Genomic DNA, 24,254 nt, shown 5'->3' with positions numbered 1-24,254 from the left:
CAGAGAGGGCAGGAACAGAGTACAAAAACCCTGCTCTCTGTTTTAGGGAGTGGATTTTTTACTCTACATTTGTCAGATTTGAAGGCCCTTCTTTTACCTCTGCCAGTCCATTCTCCTTCCTTAATTCTCCACATCATTAATGCAAATCCCCAGTCCAAGGACAGGCAGGGCCGTTTCTCTTCTATTTCCAAGCACCTGAGTTAGAACCTGGCTTTGCCTTCTTGGCTCTGGGGCATTCATCTGCCTGAGAAGTGGGAAAGAGACAATATTACTGATCTGTGGTTGTGTGAAGGTGATGCTGGTGTCCTGGCACACTGCAGAAGGCTTCATGACTGGGAATTGTTCCCTTCTTTCCTCCTGACATCCAAGAGCAGACTCATGTATCATTTTTCTATCTATCTATCTATCTATCTATCTATCTATCTATCTATCTATCTATCTATCTATCTATCTATCTATCTATCTATCTATCTATCTATCTATCTATCTATCTATCTATCTGTCTGTCTGTCTGTCTGTCTGTCTGTCTGTCTGTCTGTCTGTCAGTCTGTCTGTCTGTCTGTCTGTCTGTCTATCTATCTACCTACCTACCTACCTACCTACTTATATATCTCTTTGACATTTCTTGGGTTGAACTCAAAGCCAGGGCACTGTCTCTAGCACTCTACTACTAGAGCCATAACACCAATTCTGGCTTTTTCTCTGTATATACTACTGAAAAATAGAACCCAGGGCTTCTTGCAAGCTAGGCAAGCACTCTCTCACTAATCCACATTCCCTGCCCCCTCATCTTTTGTTCTTAATGGTATTTTTTACATAAGTATGCTACAATTTGTGTCCCCACGTGTCCCCTATCTCTAAACGTAACCCTAACCCTAATCCTCACACTAACCCTAACCCTAACCCGAACCCTAAACCTAACCCTAACAACCACCCTAACACTAAACCTAACCCTAAGCCTAACCCTCACCATCACCTTAACCATCACCCTAACCCTAACCCTCACACACACCCTAACCCTCACCCTCACCCGAACCCTCACTCTCACCCTAACCCTCACCCTCACCCTCACCCTAAACATCACACTAACCCTAATCCTCACCCTAACCCTAATGCCTAGTGCAAGCTAGGCAAGCACTCTCTCACTAATCCACATTCCCTGCCCCCTCATCTTTTGTTCTTAATGGTAGTTTTTACATAAGTATGCTACAGTTTGTGTCCCCAAGTGTAATTTTCTGAATACCGGTTATTTCTATAAACCCTGATCTTCTCTTCCCTTGCCTTATTTGTGACTGTTCCTGGAATAGCCTCATAATAAAATGTAACTATAGGCTGCTGAGAGCTGCAATGTGCATCGTATAAGGACAGAGTCCTGGAACCCTGGAAGAGCAAAGCGATGAGGCTGAAATAAAGACAATGATGCAGTATGCGTAACAAGCATATCTGAAAAATAAATCAGTATATGAAAGTAAAAGCTTTGTATACAGTCTGTTTGCACTCAAGGAAGTAACATACACAAGTAAGTAAGTAGGGCACTGATACATAAACTTGGCCTTCTCTTTTTGAATTTTATGTTTTTGGACATCTCAGGTTTTAAACTCAGGGTGCAATGTGTTCCTCAGCTGTTTTGCTCAAGCCTGATCTTCTAATACTGCCATAGCTCTACTTCAAGCCATCTGGTCGTTAATTGGACATAAGCAACTCCCAGACTTTCCTGCCTGGTCTGACCTGTATCTCCTGCTAAGCTTTCTCTCCCAAAACTGGAGCTCTACCCTCTAGGCCACTGTTCCACTTCTGGTTTTCTGGTGGTTTATTGGCAATAAGAGTCTCACAGACTTCCTGCTTGGGCTGGCTTTGGAAGGCGATCTCCTGAAGAGGATTCAAGCAGCTTTCCTCAGGGATTTGCCAAGGAGCCGCTCCACACAAATATTTAATATAAATCTCAGGATGTACTAGATAAAAATAGAAACCTGAAGATACTTCTAGTGTGTCCTAGATAGTTAAGGTTGGAGACACACAATGCTCATAATTATTAGATAATTTTATAGGCAAAAGGAGCAATACAGACAGTATGAAGATCACTCCAGCTTTTTGGTCCTCTCATCCTGAGACAGTAAATTCACTGCAGCTCAATGCTAAGTGACAGAACTGGCATGTCCTGTGGACATTTGCTCCTCAATCCTGTGACACTCGTTTCTCACTTTTGGCTTCAAACCTGTGACCAGAGTGGAAGATGAGGAGAGAAAATCCTTCTCCGAGAAAGCAGCTATAAAGAACATTGGGTAGTCTCTTATAAGTTCAAACCATTGGAATGACCCACTAAGAAGTCAAATTGTGCAGATTAAAAAAAATTAAGAAAAGAAAGATGGTACCAGTGGCTGCTGACTGTAACCCCAGATCCTCAGGAGGCTGAGATGTAAAGAATCTGAATTTGAATCCAGCCAGTGTAAGAAAGTCCTTGACACTGTTATTTCTAAGAGATCACAGAAAAACCCAGAAGTGGGCTTTGACTCAAGCTTAATGCACTACCCTTGAGTAAAAGGAGCTCAGGGACAGCGCACAGGCTCATAGTTCAAGCCAGGACCTGCCTCCTCAAAAAGAGCCTGTTATCTCCACGTCTTTGTCTATGTATGTATGTATTCCTACAAGTAAAGCTCCAGAGTAGAGTAGCTATGATGAATGGCACCAAGCTAGGAAATTTGTATTCAATACTATGAGTTCATAACACAGAGAATGCTTTTATGACATTTCATGTTCCAGGGCTCCCCTCACTGCTGCCAATATAGCCTGAAGGTTGCTCTGCACTCCAGTCCTGCTGGAAGAAGTCTCTCTCATTGTCTGGACAGGCACACAAAAGGCCTCAATCCTGTACAGCTGTGTAACAAGCAACTCCATCTGGGCCACTTAGTGAGGAGGAGTGTGGGCAGGCTCTGAAAGCCAAACGATCTCTTTCCCTAGTGCTCTATTTTAACAGGAAGCCTTCATTTATGCCACCTCCCATGGAAGGCCAAGTTCTGTGCATTTATCCTGCCTTTGTGAGACTATATTCTGATGTTCAGATACAGGGCTCAATATAATTCAGGAGTCCTTCTGGCAGACAACTAGGGCACTGAACGTAATTAAATGTTTCATAACCTACGATGATGGGCCTATGATGCCTCTCCTAGCTTTCCGGAAGCTTCGGAAATCCAAGAACATATCAGATATCACAAAGTTTCCTGTCATCTAGGGCTGGTGAAGTTCATCAGGTTTTGAAACCTTTGACTTCTCCTAGTTGGGCCCTGAGAGGCTAAGATTTGGGGTTAAACACAGGGCATGGGTGCTGACCATGATCTCAGAGCAGAAGTCTACTGCTTTCCCATTTTGTGTCACAGCTTCACTTCTACTTTCTGTGTGTGTTTGAGTGTGAGTGAGCGAGCACACCTGCGAGGGTGTATGTGCATACACTAGTCCTGGAGCTTGAACACAGGACATGAGCATTGTATCTAGTTTCTCTTGTGCGAGGATTGCCCTCTCCTACTTGAAACACAGAGCCATTTCAGGCTTTCTCCTAGTGATGTGGTCCAGAGTAATCATGCCTAGGGTTTCGTGTATGCAAAGCACTCTACCCCTAAGGCACATTCTCAGCCCTCTACTTCAGGTTTGTTAGTTTGCTTATGTCTTTTTTGTTGTTGTCAGTTGTATGAGTTGAAGTCTGGTTCTGGGTGCTGTCCCTGAGCAATTCAGCTCTAATCTTGTGCTCTACCACTTGAGCCACCGGTTTTCTGGTGGTTCATTGGAGCTAAGTGTCTCATGGACTTTTCTGCCCAGGCTAACTTAGAACCATGATCCTCAGATCTCATCCTACTGAGTAGCTAGGATGACCAGCATGTGCCACAAGCACCCAGCTTCCACTTCACATTTCTTAGTGATGAATTGGAGATAATATTCTCATGGGACCTTTTGTGTCTGGGATAGTTTGGAACCCAGATAATCTGATCTCAGCTTCCTGAGAAGTCAGGATGACAGACCTTGGCTATACAACCCTAGGCTGTGGCACTCTGCTGCAAGTGGGTCCTTGGCTCCACGTGGTGGAGTGCTGGCCATGAGTCCAAGAGGTAAGGATCAGCGCCTAGACCCTGAGTTCAAGGTTCGTGACTGAGGAACATCAAGACAAAACAATTGTCTGCAGTAGACAACTCACTAGTCTTCAGTAATACATAATTTTGTCCCTGCCATGGGGACATATCTGACCCTCAATATTCTTGTCTGCCTAATCATCCAAGTTGTGGAGCTATTACAAGGTCAAGATGAAAGAATCCACCCTTTGAAAGACAAAACACATTACACTCTTTACAGTATTCAGCACACAGCACCCAGCACCCAATGCAGGACTCAGAACACTTCACCCTGTGAAGGACTCAGCACATAGCATCCTGAGCAGGACTCAGCAAACAGCACCACATGAAGGATCCAGCACCTCAGGAAGAACTCATCACATAGCTGTATCCCACAAACTGTCATTAGTATTAGGGTGCTTTCATCAGTATCACCATTCTTTCAATAACACATCACAAACTGCACAAAGTTCACATCTAATGATTGAGATTGCTGAGGGTTTTTTTTTGGGGGGGGCGTCAGCCATAGGGATTGCACTAAAATGTTGAGGGTACTACTTTTGCTTGAGGCACAGCACAGAGTTTCACAGACATCCTGCCAGGGCTGGGTTTTAAACCCCTCAGTGTCTGATCTCAGTCCCCGAATATCTTGGATGACGGGGTGAGTGAGCCAGCAGCATGTGGTTCTGTGGAGCTGGGTTGCAGTGGCATACCTCTGGCTAAGTCAGATGGCAGCTGTCAGCACCAGACTCATGGCTTGCTCTGTGATGAGCTATTTGAAGTCCTATATTTATAGAGTTGCAGACACAACATTCAATCTTATTTTGGTGTCAGTCCTGGGTCTTGAGTAAGAGTCTAGACATAGTCCCTATGTTTTTACGCTCAAAGCTAGTGCTCGACTTCTTGAGTGACAGCACAACTTCTGGATTTTTATGTGCATGTGGTAGTGAAGAATAGAATCCAGGGCTTTGTATGTACAAGCCATCACTATACAACTGAGCCCCAGGAGTGACAAGTGTATAAACAGATAAATATGTAGATTGACATATACATATATATATATATATGTAAACATATGTATAAAACAAGAGAAAGTTGTCTGTATATTATGAAATTACATATATTACTAGTAATTATTGACAAATAAATTATTCCTTCAAGTTTTAAGTATCATGGTTGAATGTATAACAAGGTATTAATTGAAAATTAGTCAAAGTAGTGTAATTATTGTGTATAATTTTATAGTATACTCATACACTAACTACTAATTTAATTGTTAGTTTTATAACATTCCATTTGTATGGATGTATATTGGCATGTATTTCTTAGAATCTCCCAACAATCATTTGTGGCTGTCCCAGGATTCGACCTCCAGGCCTAAGTTGAAATTTCGGTTATGGCTTCCGTAATAGCCAGCCAAACGTTGGCAAGCAAGGTAATCTACACTTTCTGGGCCTTTTCATTTAGTCCCAGGATGGTCAGAATGCAAAGGGAAAAAAATGTAAAACCACCTTCTTGAAATTCTCTGTTTTATCCTTCTCCTTTTTATTTTTTGCCAACCCTGAGATTTGAACTTGGGTCCTAGGATCCAAGGGTCAACTGTGCAATAGATTCCAAGACCTGAGTTCAAGCCCTGTGCTTAGCCAAAGGAAAAAAAAAAGCCCTGGCTTGGAATTTGCACCACTTTTCTGGCAGTCCTGGAATTTGAACTCAGCATCTGGGTAACTCTGTAGCACTGTGGTTGAAGGGGAAGCTCACCGTCCTTGAAGACAAGCAATTTTAGACCAGTTCCCAGGGTCTGAATAGAAGCCCCAGAACTGAAAAAAATAATATTCATATATGAGATTTATTTACATGCATGAGTTTAGTGAGTATGACGTTTATTACACTTACTTATTTAGTATTATTACACACATAACATTTCATTTATTACATCTTATCATACAGGATATATTTGCATATAGATTATATATCATACTGAGACCCAGGATATTTTTCAGGGAAAAAATGTGTCAAAACTGGCTTCTTACTCCATGAATAAATTTTTGGCCATGCTGGGATTTCAACTCATGGCCTAGAATGCCCAATGCATAAATGGGGTCACAGTCTTAGATCACCATCCTCTGGCAAACTGAGCTGCCAGGAAATTCTGAGGACCTGTGATCAAGCCACAATAGTGCCCAATATATATACTGATAGATGTGTAGATTGCGGTAAGTATATATATATATATATATATATATATATATATATATATATATATATATATATATATATATATATATACTTAGAGGGAGAATGTGAGGATATCATTAAATTATATATATCTATAATATATTTATATATAGTTACCAGTTATTAGTTTAAGTTATGTCTCCATTTAATGAAATATAATGGCTGAATACTTATAAAAGCATTAATTAAAAATTAGTCAATATCCTTCCATTAAAGGAATCATACCATGGTGCTAGAATGGAAGATTTAAATTCAATAATATTTCTGTGGCATTCTAAAATAGAATCATGAATTAACTGCAAATTTAATCATTACTTTGATAACATTCCATTTGCATTCACATAAATAGGAATGAGTTTGTTAGGATCTCCCTCCATTTGTGAGTGGCAGTCCTGGCATTCTAACTCCAGGCCTCGATGATTTATTTCAAATGTAAACAATTGGAATAACACTGTGAAGATTTCAGATTGTCATGATTTTAAAAAGAACAACAAGAAGAAAAGAAAGCCACGTGTCAGTGGCTCCTGTATTTAATGCTAGCTCCTCAGGAGGCTGAGGTGTAGAGAATGCCAATTTGAATTCACCTAGAGCAGGAAAGTCCTAGACACTCTTATTTCTAAGAGCTCACAGGAAAATATGCCCATGGGTTGGGCCTGTGCCTCAAAGGCAGAGCTCTACCCTTGAGCAAAAGGAGATCAGGGATAGGGCCTAGTCTCATATTTCAACCTCGTACCTGCCAAAGAAATAAAAGAATTCAGTAACTCCATGTCTCTGTGTATAGATGGATGATGTATGGACGATGGGCTTTCAGCAGGTTGCCCATGCCCAGACCCCCAACCTGGGCAAGCTGGGAAAACCCCTCAGAGAGTACTAAGTATGAGCCAGTAGCTTGAAAAAAGCATCCTTCTCTGCCATTTAATAAGTGAAACCCCGAAGGCTTGCCTGGGCTGGTGTATGCAACGGGTGCATTACATTCTGGCTGAGGTATCTCATTGGGAAATCTAGCCAGCCACTACCTCCAGGGAGACCACAGTTCCTAGGCTGTAGGAGTTGTGGAAGGTTCTGACTCCATATTTCCTATCCCTCTGTAGGATGTGAGCCTAGATCTCTGGGGCCTGGTGGCTATAAATCATTCATCAATCCTCATTGCCAAGTCTCAGGGTGATACCAAATCCTGGCAAAGCTATAAAATGGCCAGCGATTTCTGTGCTGAAATCCCACCCTCCTAGATCCTGTTAGAAGTGAGCCTTGGGCTGCGAATGTGGCTTAGTGGTAGAGTGCTTACCTAGAGAGCATGAAGCCCGAGGTTCAATTCCTCAGTACTACATAAACAGAAAAGGCCAAAAGTGGCACTGTGGCTTAAGTGATAGAATGTAGCCTTGAGGAAAAGCAACTCAGGAACATGCCCAGACCCTTAGTTCAAGCCCAAGATTACCAAAAAAAAAAATGTGAGCTTGGTGAGACATACTCTTCTGGGACTCAGAGGAGGGCCGAGGTTATACGTAAGAGGGAGATGGCAGGTGCTGGTGGCTCACCCCTATACTCTTAGCTACTCTGGAGGCTGAAATCTGAGGATCATAATTGCAAGGCAGTGCAGGCAGGAAAGTCTATATGAGAATCTTTTCTCCAATTAAACACCCAAAAAGCCAGAAGTAGAGCTGTATTCCAAGTGGTAGAGTGCTAGCCTTGAGCATAAAAACTCAGGAATAGCATCCAGGCCATGGATTTCAACCCCAGGACTGGCACACACACACACACACACACACACACACACACACACACACACACACAACACACACATCACACACACACACACACACACACACACACACACACACACACACACACACACACACACACACACACACACCAATATAGAGCATTTGCCAGTCAGCCTAAGAAGTTTCATCTCTAGGAACTCAGTATTTTTTTTTAAAAGAGGGAGAATGGAAGGAAGGACTTGCTCCAGGAGGTGATATAACTAGTGCCAAAATTCCACAGAGGTTCTAAGATGTGGAACTAGACAGAGTGCCTCAGGCAGAAGGTACACAGCATGGGCAAAGGTCCTAAGGTGTGGTGTAGAGCAGGTGGTGTCTGGGGAATGAAGGTTCTGTGTCTTCAGACAAGTCTGGCTGAACACTCAAGGCTGGGTCAAGGTTTGTACTTGAGTCACAGGTAGGGCAGAAGGTAGGGTCCAGAATGGGGCCCAGGGAAAGATTAGCTTGACTTTTCACCATGGACCCCAGACATTTCCTGTGGCTGAAAGCCTATTCTTCACAGCTCCTGACCCTAAGGCATCCTTTGCATGGAGGTGTCAGAGCAAACTCAGGGAAGAACACTTGCTTAAGAAAAGCTTCTACCCAATGCCACCAGTAGCTCAACCTCTAAATCCTAGCTACTCAAGAGACTGAAATCAGAGATCGTGGGTCAAAGCCAGCTCAGGGGAAGAAAGTTAGTGAGACTCTTCTTGCCAATGAACCACCAAAAGCCAGAAATGGAGCTGTAGCTCAAGTGGTAGAGTACCAGCCTTGAGGGAAAATGTTAAGAGACCAGAGCCCAGACCCTGAGTTCAAGCCCCAGTAGAGGCACAGAAAAAATAAAGAATAATTCAGAAGCTCCAAGTCCACTGTGGAGAAAGGCCATTATCAGCTGGGCGAAGGTGGCTCAATCCTGTCATCCTAGCTACTCAAGACTGAGATCTGAGGATTAATCAAGATTGAAAGCTAGCCTGGGCAGAATCTTATCTCCAATGAATCACCAAAAAGCTGGGAAGTTGAGCTACTGTAGTTCAAGTGTACAGCACGAACCTAGTGTAAACAAGCTAAAGGATAACATCTAGGCTCTGAGTTCTTGTCCCGGTAAACACACACACACACACACACACACACACACACACACACACACACACACACACACACACACACACACACTAACATCATTAGCAGGTGCCAGCAATCCTAGCTACTCAAGAGGCTGAGCTCTTAGGATGGCAGCTTGAAGCCAGCCCAGGCAGGAATGTCCATGAGACTCTTATGTCCACTAAATTACTAAAAAAGATAACATTTGAGCTGTGGTTCAAGTGGTAGAATGCTAGCTTTGAGCAAAGTAAACTCAGGGACAGTGCCTAGGCCCTGATTTACAGCTCAAAGATTTTTTAAGACACCCTTTGCCAGCCACACAGGCCATAAATCCAGATTTTGGTCATCCTAGATCTCACCTCCACTTCCGCCACTTCCACAGTACTGCCACATGTGGCCAGTGTGTGGCCAACACTGGGTTAAGAAGTGAACGTACACAAGGGGGGAGGGGCATAGCCAGTTCAAGACTAGAACATTGAGTTATTGGTCATACCAGTCTCTCATCCACCAGCTCCCTGGCCCTGGAATCTAAAGTCTGTGCCTCTGTATTCTGGGCATCCGGAATTGTCTAGAAGGCCCAGCTGGAGCCAGAAGATAAACTTTCCTGTGATAAAGTACATTTACATTTCCTAGACACTGACCAATATTTCCAAGCCACCTTGGTCTCACTTCCCATGTAGCCCAGGATCCTCCTTGCTCGGGTGGCCTTCAGTCAGCTGTCAAGCTTGAGTTGGCCAGAGCCACCAGCAACCCCCCCATTCCCCACTCCACTCCCAGCCTGTTGAGAGGGATGTCAGAGGCCCAGCTTAGGAAAAGGTCAGGACATCGTATGACTGAGGCTCTCCCTCTGAGGCATGGGAGACCTTATGCCAGCTGGCACTGTTGTACCAGAATCTGCTGGAGGCGGCCAAATATTTGGACAGCCAGACTTGTGCCCCAGAGAAAATATGGAACACAGGCCACTGGCAATTTACGACTCATTGTAGACCCTGATAGGGAGCTAAAGGCAAGGTCGGTGTGGAGGAAGGGCAACATCTGAAGTCAGAAAGAGGAGGAGAGGCACCTAAGAAGGGGACAGAGAAAGATGAGGGAAAATTACACACACAGAGACACACAAACACATAAACACACACACACACACACACACACACACACACACACACACACACACACACACACACACACACACACACACACAGACAGACATTCCAAGGCCTCAGCGGTTCCTGAGAACAGAACCACAAACTCCCTCCATTTGGATCATATCTGACGTATGAGAAGATGGCACTATCGTACTCAGTCTAACTGTAGACACAACATTGAGCCACTAATATATTTGGAATGTCTCATAACCCACCATGGAATTTCCTACCATACACACTGCTATGTTGAAAACTCATCCACCTCTTTGTTTATTGCTGGTCATGGGGTTTGAACTCTGGGCCAGGGCACTGACTTTCAGCTCTTCAGCTGAAGATGATCATTCTACCACTTGAGCCGCAGCACCAGTTCCTGTTTTCTGGTGGTTCATTTGATATGAAGTATCACCAAGCTGGCCTTGAACTGTGGTCTTTACATCTCAGCTTTATGAGTAGCTAGGATAACAGTTGTGAGCCACCAGCAGCACCCTGTTTTAGCCACGTTCATATACCCAGAGGAAACCCAATTTGTCAGGCCATGAACTTCTTGCAGTCCTTGACTTCAAACTTTGACACTCAGCATCCAAATCCATCCTTCAATGGAGTGAATACAGGCACAACAATCCGATCTCTGCACCCATTCACCCACTCACTGCCTGCCAAAGGCCTCATCCTCTTGAGTTCTTGGTAAGGCATTGCCCATCCTACTGTGGCTTCAAACTGGGGAAAACTTGGGGAGTTCTTAGAAATGTCTGTACAGTGAGGCCAGCACCTGGTCTCTCAACCACAGCACACCCACACACACCTCCACATTTTTTAAGGCAAAGATGTTTTAATTTCTTTCTTTTTTTTTTTTTGGTTGTGGGGCTTGAACTCTGGGCCTGGGTGCTGTCCCTGAGCTCTTCAGCTCAAGGCTTGAGCCACAGCACCCCTTCTGGTTTTGTGGTTGTTTGTTGGAGATAAGAGTCTCAGGGACTTTCCTACCCAGGCTGGCTTTGAACTGTGATCCTCAGATCTCACCTCCTGAGAACCGAGGATGACAGTCATGAGCTACAGGCACCTGGCCAAAGATACATTTCCATGATTGTCATCTTATTCCCTTAGGAGACTAAGATCTGAGGACTGCAGTTGGATACCACCCTTCGCAACAAGTCCATGAGAACACTTTGTCTCCAATTAAACCCAAAAAAGCTAGAAGTAAAGCTCTGGTTCAAATGTTAGAGTCCTATCTTGGAGCATAAAAGACAAGACACCCCCTAATTGTAAGCATTTCCTAGCAAAGATCCACCCAAGAAAAGGAAGCAGGTGAGCACACGGGGGCTCAAAGCTCACACATAATAATCAAGACTCTCAGAACAGATCCCACCCTGCTATGATTCTCTAGATAATTTGTCCTACACCATGACAGTCTTAGATGGGACTGATCATGCACCAAATAAGGACGTTCAAGTACGATCTCATACTGAGGATCCCCTGAAATTATCAAAGACTCAGGATTTCTCAGAGTCCTGCCTCAACACTGGACAGTAAAGTGAGATCTAGTTATCCAAACACATGATATGGGAAGCAAAGGGTTTCTTGGTCAAGGAACTGAGACTGGGGAGCTCTATCTCCCTCCCTCTTGGGAAGGTGAAAAGGGCTGATCTATCCCAGGAATGTTCCTGTCTTTGAGTATTATCAAAAAAGCAACCCTGCTCAGAGCCTAGTGCCTCTGGTTTTCCCACCAGTCTCTACCCAGCCCTGCCCCACCTTCAGCCTGCTCTCTATGAATCCCAAATCTGACATCTAGATTAAAGACTGAGCCAGCAAAGAGACCCCCTCCTGCCACTGAGAACGGCAGTCACAGGGCCCTAGCAGCTTCTAGATGAAGTCTCAGAGCAACATGGGTCCCAACTCCCGCCCTCATTCCCAGGCTGTCCTGTGCCAGTGGCATGCTTACCTCTGTCTCTCATGGAAGAATGAACACCAGGGGTGTCATCTTCAGATTGAGCCTGATTGAACACTTGAAACTCCCAGCCCCCAAGGATGTAGTGCACAGGCATCCTGCAGTGAACGACAGCCAGGTCGTCAACGGTGAAACCAAGGTTCCAGGACTTTTAATAGCAGTGTGGCTGGATCAAAGGCTCGGTCACTGGTAGTCTAGGTTATCCGGTGAGATCATAGCTAAAATATCCTGACACACCTGACCTGGGATCATCCTCCCTCTTCATCTTCCTAATTATCACTTGCCCCCACCCTTCATAGTCCTTCACCCCAATACCTCCCTAGCCCTTGGACACTTTCTTCTTATCTGACCAGAAAATAAACTCGTTGGGACCAGGGATGATTGAAATCTGGTGACCCACCCTGATCCCTAGGGTCTACTGAGGCTGCTTTCCTATGCACTCGGTTGAGCACACAGCTCCTGGATGTCATGCACTTGCTGAGGGCTCAGTGGCTTGATCCAACATACTGGCTTTAATCTCTGAAACTGTCCCCACAGAGATTGTGAATGGTTGGCTCCCTTGATCCAGGGACTCCAAACCAAATCTTGCATGTTCTCCCTTCTTCCTTCCTTTCCTCTTTTTGTCCCTCTGTCCTTCCCTCCTCTCTCTCTCTCTGTGTCTCTCTCTGTCTCTGTCTCTGTCTATCTCTCTGTTTCTCTCTCTCTCTCTCTCTCTGTCTCTCTCTCTCTCTCTGTCTCTCTCTCTCTCTCTCTCTCTCTCTCTCTCTCTCTCTCTCTCTCTCTCTCTCTCTCTCTCTCTCTCTCTCTCTCTCTCTCTCTCTGTCTTTCCTTTCTTTGTGTCAGTCATGGGCCTTTAACTCGGAGCCTACGTGCTATCCCTGAGCCTTTTTACTCAAGGCTAGCAGTCTATGACTTGAGCCATACATCCACTTCTGTTGCTTTGTCTTTGAAGACAAGAGCCTTCCAGGCTTTCCTGGCTGGGCCAAAAGCCTCCATTCTTGGATCTCAGCTTCCTAAGTAACTAGGATGACAGGCCTGAAGCACCAGAATGCAGCTCAAACCAAGGTTTGAGTCCTGGAACCTTTCATTGTCTAATACCTCCCAGGAAATGGTGCACACTGTATAGGTTTGTTGGATAAATAAATGAAAATCTGTCTATGACAATACTACAGAAAAGTCCCATCTGATTCAGGTAAGTATCCCCTGTAATTATTCCTCTGATGAAGCCTGATGTAGTTCTCTCACAGTTCTCTCTCCTCCCTCTTCACGCCCTCCTGATGGCACCACACTTAACTGTTTTGACTCCTAGGATGTGAGCTATGAGGTACTCACTGGATTCCAAGGTCTCTAGGATGCCTATCTAGTCAAAGATCTCTGTCCAGCAGCTGACCAGCACTGTGGCACTCAGTTCCCCACTCAGGTATGAACGAGTTTGCCATGAGCTGAACGACTGGCTCAAGAGGCCTCCCCTCCTCCCCCTGGGACCAGCCAGGATGGTCTACCACATCCCGGCCCCAAGTTTCATGTTGCAGACAAAGGATCTTTGAGGCAGCCTGGGGTCTCTGAATCTCCCAGAATCCAGTGCAGTTGCTGGGAATCGTCTCTGCTCATAGCTGGCAGCCTGGGGATGGCAAGGTCACAATCTCTGCTCCCCAGGGGGTCCCCCACTGAGGTAGTCACCCTAGAGAGAACTGGAGGAGATTCAGCAGCTACCAGAGAAAGGCTTAGTCAAGGCACAAGGTTCAAAGCAAGAAATAATCTGGCTTGGGAACTCTGCCTGTGACTCTTTGAATATCATTGTTTGGCAGCTGAAAATGTCCATCCAAGGCATTAGTGGAAATTGACAGCTTAAATAAAAAAAAAACCCTGGAAAATGTAGCATTTAAATTGTCCCAATCAAACTTAAAGGGTTCCAAAATCAGTGGTCCTCTTTTGCTTACAGACAGCCTACAGCAGGTTACAGAAACTGGCATTCATCGATCCCTATCTAACTGCCATGTCCTCATACCAAGTGGGCTCCAGCAAGGGAAATGGACTTGCCTACCACTGTCCACCTTGAAACGTCCCAGACAGGACACAGATAGGAGTTTGCCAGACTCCAGGGAGGATTGACCACTGGTGCACTGCCCCGGGAGAGAATCCACGCCACCAGTGGGGTCCCGGAGCCCTGGGCCTGGATGCCCACAGAGACCATAAACGCCCTAGGTAAGGTTACCCTATCATCCTCGGTCATGGTGAAACATCTGCCATGTCACACTGTACGCCAGCCCCAAAACCTCATGGCTTCACAGCCCCTGCCCTACCCTTTCCCCTATCTCCTTCCCTAATTATGTTTGGCAGACACATTCCCAACCCTTGAATTAGCTCCAACTATACACTGAGAGCAGAGTGTCTTTCTGGAAGAGTGTAGCTGTGGACACACTTGCCTCACCAAACTTTTGGCCTGGGATAGAAGGACAGGTGTCCACTCAAGTTCACACAGGTCTCCTAGGGGAGGGACACGCAGGCCCAGCAGATACTGTGGGCTACAGGAAAGGGAGAAAAGAGAGGTGGAAAGGGGAGGAAAGGAATGTCTACTGAAATCTTCCATAAAGGATCCATGAAACTGTGAAGGAGAAAACAAAAATTGTGGCTGGGCTCATATTTGGTACTGATGAAAAAAGAACAACAACAAGTACATACACACAGAGAAATAAAATGCTTTTGCTGTTTTTAGACATGGTGACACACACACACACACACACACACACAAATCCAGAACAGTGACAAAAGTGTCTTCCATGCAGCACCTGCAATTTGCCAAATGATCACTCACCTGAGCACAGTCAGGCTGTACAAAGCGAGATGATTCTCTCTCTCTCTCTCTCTCTCTCTCTCTCTCTCTCTCTCTCTCTCTCTCTCTCTCTCTCTCTCTCTCTCTCTCTCTCTCTCTCTCTCTCTCTCTCTCATACACACACACACACACACACACACACACACACACACACACACACATACACACACACAGACTCAGAGTAGTGCCTCTCAAGTTTGTTGGTTACTCATCTGGGACAATGTACAGCTGGAGCATGCAGTTTCCCATTCCCCATTCCCTTTTCAGAACCAAGGGTTCCCACCCAAGGGGAGCACCAATGTAATGACACAGCACCACCCTGCCTCTTGCCTTCTCCAGGGCCAAACCCTTCCCCTTGGGAACAACCAGCCTTAAATCCCCATTCACCAAAACCCTAAGCCAGGATGCTGGGTGAAGGAATCCCCAGGCAGGTGGCTCCTGAGAGCAAGGACTGAAAACAAGCAGGGGGTCATTGGGTCCCCAAGAGGGTGTCTGACCTGGGGTGGGCATGTTGTTGAGGAAATGGATGGGGTTCTAAAGGCTACATACATGGAAAGACTCCCTACTTCCAGCCTAGATGCTTCTGCGCGACTGGGTGGATTCTTGGAGGGACAAGGAGAACAGATGGACCAGGAGCACCAGCAGATGCTGGAAGAGCTGGGAAATGTGACCAACCTGTGAGTACTGTTGACAGCTGGGGAGGGAGGGACAGGCCAGGTGTATGAGTGTCAGAGAGAGTGTGTTCCTCCCAGATATTCACTTTTCATCTGACCCCCAGTGCTCTCACCTCCCTAGTGGGATTTTCTGATACCCTCCTCAGGTGAGAGGGTGACTGAGAACAGAGGACAAGGCGTCACACAGCAAAGGGTCCCTATCTTCTGCATCCAACACCCTCCACTCCCAGAAAAAAGGAAAAGACCCGAGAAGGCATGTGTGGAGTTGCTGCTCCCCACCTCTTTATAAAGCCACAAACTTCCCACCTAGGAGAGGAAGGGTGAAGATGTGGGGCTCTGTGGATCCCACTGCTCCAGGCCAGGGGCTTGGTGATGGCCCCTTCTCACCCAACCCTGCATCTCCCCATTTCTTGTGACACTGACACTAGGGATGGGGGTGGGATCCTTGGGTCGACACCCACTCCCCCCACTACTCCTTGGGAGCATTTGTGGCAGAGCCAGGGCTGGCCCCTGGCACTGGTGAGGCAAGTTTGGGATGTGAGAAGGGAAGTGGGAGTCGTGGGTCTGGGTTGGGGTGGGGAAGGAGGGGTTCGGAGAGGTCAAGAGGTTTGGGCCCATGGGACGGCCACTCATGTGTGCTGCTGGGAGATGCTATATGCTGCCATTCTGGGTTTAGCAAGCATCAATGGCAACATCATGGCAGATTCTCAGGCCCAGAGCAGAGGATGGTGGGGCCAAGACATGGTCAGGGCCACAAGCTGGCCTGGGGCACATCGCTGGATGACTCTGAGAGGCACTGCAGGTCCAAGTCAGCAGCTCATGTTTGAAACGTGATGCCATGGGGAGAGCTCGAAAGGGGGCCAGGACAGCGGCAGGCGGGTGGCAGGGCTGAGCCCGCCTTAGGCCCAGCTGAGCTCCTGGCACTGGAATCTCAGACTCAGGGCCTACATGGCCTCTGAGCCTCCCAGGGCCTTTGGGAGGGATATGCCTGCTGTGCTGGCTTTGTGTGCTCTGTGCTCCTGGCCCAGACCCGTGATCCTACAGCAGCAGAAGCCAGCCATTGATGGTGCCTCCTCTGGTGCTTGTGCCTGCTCTTCTCTCTGCTGTCTCTCTCTGCCCCCCACTTCTCTCCTGGGCTGCCCCACCCACGCTGCACAAGTGAGCCAGCCCCCATGTTCCCCTGGATGCAGCAATGTGCCCCCTTGGCCACATCCTGTCGTCATGTCCTCTCCTCAGTTACAACCCCTCCCCACTCGAACACGCCCCCCCATCCCTGAATTTGTGGTGCCCTGACTACCCTAAGGCTAACAGGCTATGGAAGTAGCAGGCTCACCTCAGCTCAGGGCATCCTCCCAACCCCAGCAGCTGCTCCTGGCATCGAACCCTCCCTCAGCCCAAGGGCTGGGAAAGACTCTTCTCCATCCACCCCACACACTAAGCAGGTGCATGGTTACCCTCTGTTAGTGTGTGTGTGTGTGTGTGTGTGTGTGTGTGTGTGTGTGTGTGTGTGTGTGTGTGTGTGTGTGTGTGTGATTTTCAGGGATACCTACCTCTCAAGGACTCAGAACATAGCACCCTTTTGGATGACAGCACACAGCATACTTTAAAAAAATAGCACAAATAAACCTGTGTAATGGACTCAGCACAATGCGCCTTTTGAAGGACTCAGCACATAACAACCTTTGGGATCCTCATGGTAATCTAATGACCAATAAAATTAGACATGCCATTTTTAAATCACCAAGCTTAAATATCATAGAATTATGACAGCATATGACATAGTGAAATTATAGACATATTGTGAATGCCTATTTTGTGATTTCATTCTATTTCAAGCAAGCAATATTGGTGGATATCAGAAATCCATTGTAACCTCAAAGCCATTGTGACATGAAAATCCTTTTGTGAAATCACAGTGCCATTGTGATATCATTAACCTGTTGTGACATCACAAACCTGTCCTGTCCATTGTGACCTCCTCACCAATGTGACATCACAAAGCCATTGTGATTCACATTGCTGTTGTGATATTACAATCACCCTGAGACCTCCCGAACCCATTATGACATCTTTAGCACCTTTGAAAAAATACATGGCCTTTGTGACACCACAGTCCCTTTGTATATCCATTGTGAAATGTCAATTGAGATAAGATATGCCATTGTGATATCACAAAACATTTACAATATAATCATAGGTGTGACATCACATTGTCATTTTGACAACATCAGGTCATTATGATATCCCAAATCTATAATGACATCATACCATTATGACATCACATTGTCATTGTGACATCACATTTACATTATGAATGCCTATTATGTGATTTCATTATATTTCAAATGTGGCATGTGGGTTCATATCAAAAACATATTTTGACTTCATAACCATTGTGACATAACAATCCCTTTGTGACAAAAGGTTGCCATTGTGATAACTCTAAACAACTATGACAACTCAAACATGTCCTGTCCTCGTAAGTTTTGTGACATGTTGCCACTTTAGGCCCATTGAGAGCTCATTCTATTTTAGACCTCATATTATTTCAGGTATGACATAAAATATTAATAATATACTATGACATCATGAATATTGTGACATCACACTGCTAGATGTAATGACCATTGTGTCACATTGTCACATCACAAATCTATTCGACTTCATCACATTTGTGCCAACATATACCTTTGGAATCCTCACAATCCCATTCTAAACTCATATACTCATTGTGAGTTATTGACAATTGAGGTGTTGAATGCCATTGTCACATCACCAATCTACTGTGACATCACAAAACTATTTTGAACTCATCACTATTATGGCATCACCAACTAATTGTGATTATAACAACACTCTTATGACATTATAATTTGACATCGTATTGCAATTGTGATATTACTGTACCATCATTCTTTCACAAACCTATTATGACCTCATCATATCTTAGAAAATGCAAGGTCTTTGGGACATCAATCTCCTTCTCTGAACTTGTATCATTGTCAACTTGTAGCAATTGAAATTTGAAATAAGGTATGATATTACAAACTAGTTTGACATCACTTACGCATTTTTATATCATTAACACTTTGACAAATGAAACCTGTTAGGAACCTTAGCACTTTAGACAAAAAACATGGCCTTTGTGTCATCACAGTTCATTTGTGTATGTCATTGTGACTTCATTCTCATATCCTCAATATAAACTAATGGCAGTTAAGATCTGACATGCCATTGTGACATCACAAACCTTTGTGACATAATCAGACTGTCTTATGATATCATCAGCTCATTGTGACATCACCAATCTACAGTGGCATCATAGCATGATGACATTGCATTGGCATTTTCCTGTCATAGACACATTGTGAATGTATATCCTGTGATTTCATTCTATTTCAAGTGTGGCATATCAGTTGATATCAGAAACACATTATGACCTCATAACCATTGTAACATTATAAACACTGTGGGACGTGATAACCATTTTGACACCATATTTTTGTTATCACATCTTTAACTTTTGATGACAACACAAAATGAGAATGACATTATAGCATTTGCCATTATGTCATTGTTACATAATAATTACATTATGAATGCCAAATCTGTGATTTCATTATATTTGAAATGTGGCATGTGGGTTGATATCAGAAACTCATTGTGATGTCATAACCATTGTCACATCAGAATCCCTTTGTGACATCAATTTGGCAATGTGATATCACAATAGCAATATGATGCTACTGAAGCAACATGATATCACAATGGTCATGAACTCACAATGGGTTTCTGATATCAACCGACATGCCACATTAGAAATAGAATCAAATAACATAATAGGCAAACACAACATGTCTATGATATCAGAATGACAATGAGATGTTACAATGCTATGATGTCATTGTAGTTTTACATGTCAAAATGAGCTGATGGTTCATAATGGCAACATGATGTCACAATTATGATAATGTAAGAAAGGATTTTTTATGTTTAAATGGTATGTCTGATGTCAGTTTTCATTAGTTCCCCATGAGGATATGGATACAAAAATGTTCTGTGATGTCACAGAGGCCATGTGTGTTTTCAAAGGTGGTAAGAGGTCATAATATGTTTCAAAGGGCACAATGTGATCCATAATGTCACAATGAAAATGAGATGACCAATTTGGTTTTTGATGTCACAATGGTGATGAGGTCACAATGGTTTTGTGATGTCACAGTTTATAATATCAGAATGATAGATCCAATTTCAATTATTCATAATTCAATATGAGGATACCGGGTGATAGATGAAGCTTCATAGTATGTGGTCATACTGTGTGAAAACCCAATGGAACAGTGATTTCCCAATGACAATGTGATGTCTCAACATCATGTTATAATAATGTTTTGATGTCACAATTTGTGATGCCATAATGATGAAGAGGTCTGAATAGATTTGAGATGTACCAAGGGGTTGGTGATGTCACAATGGCATGTGCGATCTGAATTGTCATTAACTCACCATGAGTATATGAGTTTGGGAAGGGATTCTGATGTCAACAAAATATATGTAGTCAAGAAGGTGAAGAAATAACAGGTCTGAGATGTCACAAAGTGACACAATGGTTATGATGTCCAGCGGTGTGATATCATGATGTTACATTGGATTTTAGATATCTCATGTCATAGTTGAAATATGAAGTCGAACACAGATTTTCAACTCACAAAGGACCTAAGATATCACAATGGCATTTCAGAAAAGTTATGAGGACAGGAGAAGTATTTGATGTCACAGTGGATTAATGATATAACAAAGGCAAAGTTCTGTGACAAAGAGATTTTGATGTCACAAAGGTTATGAGTTCACAATGGTTTCCTGATATCAACCCATATGGCACATTTGAAATAGAATGAAATCAAAGAATAGGCATTCACAATGGTTCTATGACATTAAAGTGACAATGTGATGTCAAGGCAGCAATGTTTGATAGAATGTGTACTCATTACCTTACTTATGTAACTGTAATCCCTCTGTACACTACACTTACAATAAAAAACGTACAGAAGAAAAAAATGGTATGGTGTCATTGCGGTTTGGTGTTGTCACAATGAGATGATGGTGTCATGATGACAATGTGATTTCACAGTCATAATTATTGCACAAAGTATTTGTGACCCTACAATGCTATGTGTGATCACAATTTTCATTAGCTCATTATGAGTATATGGGTACACAAAGGGTCTGTGATGACACAGAGATCATGTGTATTCTAAAGATGCTAAGAGTTCACAATTGCTTTGTGATGTCACAATGTGATTGTGAAGGCACAACAGTAATGGATATGACAATGGGTTTGTGATGTCACAGTGATGATGAAGTCACAATGAGTTTGTAATGTCACTATTAGTTTGTATTATTACAATAACATGTCCAATTTCAATTTCTACTAGTTCAAAATGAGGATACAATTTCAAAGAAATAATCTGAAGCTCCAAAGACCATGAACTTTTAGTCATAACGTGTGATACGTTGCCATTAGGATATTTTAGGCCTTTAGTAAGCTTATATTCTGTTTTCAAACTCATAATTCAGGCATGACATCTGATATCAGAAATTGACTCTGACAATATGAACATTGTGACATCACATTGATAGACATCAAGACCATGGTGTCACATTGTGAACTCACAAATCTGTTAGGACTTCATCACATTTGTCTCAACACATGACTTTGGAGACAACACAGTCCTTTTGTGAACTCATATCTTCATGGTGAATTAAAAACATTTGAGAATCGGCATGCCATTGTGATATTTTCAACCAATTGTGACAGCACACACTTATTATAGTAGAAACACATTGTGATCTAATAGCCATTGTGGTAGCACAATTCCTTTGTGACCCCACATTTGCATAGTGATATCACTAACCCACTGTGAAATTCCAATCCTCTCATACCCAATCCAGGTATGAAATGTGATACCCGAATCCAGTGTGACATCTAGATCATGGTGACATCACACTGATAGATGTTATGAGCATTTTGTTACATTCTGACAACACACACCTGTTAGGAATTTATCATTTTTGAGACAATGCATGCCTTTGGAGACATCACAGTCCCTTTGTGAGCCTATATACTCATTGTGAGTTGACAATTGAGATCACATGTGTCATTTTGATGTCACCAACACATTGTAACATCACACACCTCTTGTAAACTCATCACCAGTATGGCATCACCAATTTTGGTAACAAAACTTTATTAAGTCATCATATTGCATCATCCCATTGCCATAGTGATATCACTGTTCCAATGTTTTTTTCAAAAACCTAGTATGTCTTCATAGCATTTTAGAAAATTCATTGCCTTTTATATTTCAGTATTCTTCTGTGAACTCATATCCTCATTGTAAACTAGTAGCAACTGAAATTGGACATGTGAGTATGAGCTGTGACTTCACAAAACATTGATTTCATCACCAATGTGACATCGCAAACCCATTTTAAGCTTTCATTGCCATTTCATATCACTATCACATTGTGACATTCCAAACCTATTTGGACCTCTCAGCACATTTGATAAAACACATGGCCTTTCTGACATCACAGTCCCTTTGTGTAACTATACCCTGTTTATGAACTGACAATTGATATCAGACATGCCACTGTAACATCATGAACTCTTCGTGACATCACCAGTGTGACATAACATTCTCATTATGACAGGATCAACTACTTTTGACATCACAAAACTACGACAAGATAGCATTATGAGATCACATTGTCATTGTGGTGTTATAGACAGATTGTGAATGCCTGTTTTTAATTTTTTTTTTTTGTCGGTCGTCGAGGTTGAACTCTGGGCTTGGGTTCTGTCCCTGCTCTTCAGCTCAAGGCAAGCACTCTAACGCTTCAGCCACAGCACAACTTCTGATTTTCTAATGGTTTTTATTGGAGATAGTCTCATGGACTTTCCTGCCTGAGGTGGCTTTGAAGTGAAATCCTTAGATCTCATCCACCTGAGTAGCTTGGATTACAGTCTTGAGCCACTGGTGCCCTGATTTTTCATTCTTTTTCAAATTTGACATGTGTGTTGATATCAGAAACATAATGTGACCTCATAACCATTGTAACATCTTAAATAAGCAGTGCCATCAAATTGTCATTATGACACCTTCAAATCATTGTGATATCATCAAACAACAATGGCATCATTGCATGATAAATCACAATGACATTGTTACATCATAGTCATAACAGTGTGAAGGCCTATTCTGTGAATTCATTCTATTTCAGAAACCCATTTTGACCATATAACCATTGTGATATCACAATCTTTTGTGACATCATTAATCTGCTGTGCCATCACAAACTAGTCCTTATAAGTTTTGTGACATGCTGCCATTGTCATATGTTAAGCCCTTTGTTAGCTCATAATCTGTTTTCAATCTCATATTTCTGGTATGACATGTGATATCAGAAATCCCCAGTGACATCATACTGCCTGATATCATGATTATTGTGTCACATTGTGACATCACAAACCTGTTAGAATGACATCACATTTGTGACAACACATGCCTTTGGAGACATTACTGTCCCTTTTTGAAATCATATATTCATTGCCAATTAATGAAAATTGAGATCTGCCATGCCACTCTGACATCATGAACCCTTTGTGACATCACGAACTTATTGTGACCTCATCACGAGAATGGCATCAACAACTAATTGTGGTATCAAAGCATTATTTTGATATGATATTGTGGTATTGCCATTGTGATATCACTGTCCCATTGTGTTTTTACAAACCTATATGGCCATATCACATCCTAGAAAATTCATGGCCTTTGAGATTTCAAGCTCTTTCGGTGAACTCGTGTACTTATAACTTCTAAGGCCAAGAGACAAACCATTAAGTCACATTTAATATAATAAACCAGTTTACAGTAGAAAGGGGACTGTGATTACCTTATCCTGGACTGGATAACCAGGTCCAACAGCAGCCTTGACCACCAATCCTCAGACATTCAATGGGCAGCACCACCCTTTCTTAATTTGTCTGCAAACCCCCAGACAAAAAATTATGATCCCCAAAACTCCAAACCTCAATGGACAAGGCTTTTTACTTTTCCATTCCTCCCTCCTTTGCTACAGACTTGTCCTTCCTTCCTGGTCCTTCCCTATTTCCCTTCCACCACTTCCTACAGGCCTCTCCAGTCTCCACATGCCTGCCCTACTCTGCCCCAGTGACCACTTGCCAACATTCTGCTCTCCCTCAAATTCCTCTCTTCTCAAGTTTTTCCCTTCCTGCTGTCTCGCCACTTTCTTCCATCTGGGTAGCTCTCATTTTTATGTCCCCTTCCAATGCTGTGAAAATGCAACTTATATATAGGTTGTATCCCTCCTCACTCTAATGTGTCTTCTGCCTAACAGTTTTCAACCGTCACTTCCCAAACTGCCCAATGTTCAATTACTTCTTGAC

The sequence above is a fragment of the Dipodomys merriami genome, unplaced genomic scaffold (assembly GCF_024711535.1).
Source record: "Dipodomys merriami isolate MVZ:Mamm:240054 unplaced genomic scaffold, mDipMer1.0.p SCAF_504, whole genome shotgun sequence".
Taxonomy (NCBI): Eukaryota; Metazoa; Chordata; class Mammalia; order Rodentia; family Heteromyidae; genus Dipodomys; species Dipodomys merriami.
The sequence above is the reverse complement of the archived record's forward strand: the minus strand, read 5'-3'. Positions refer to the sequence as shown.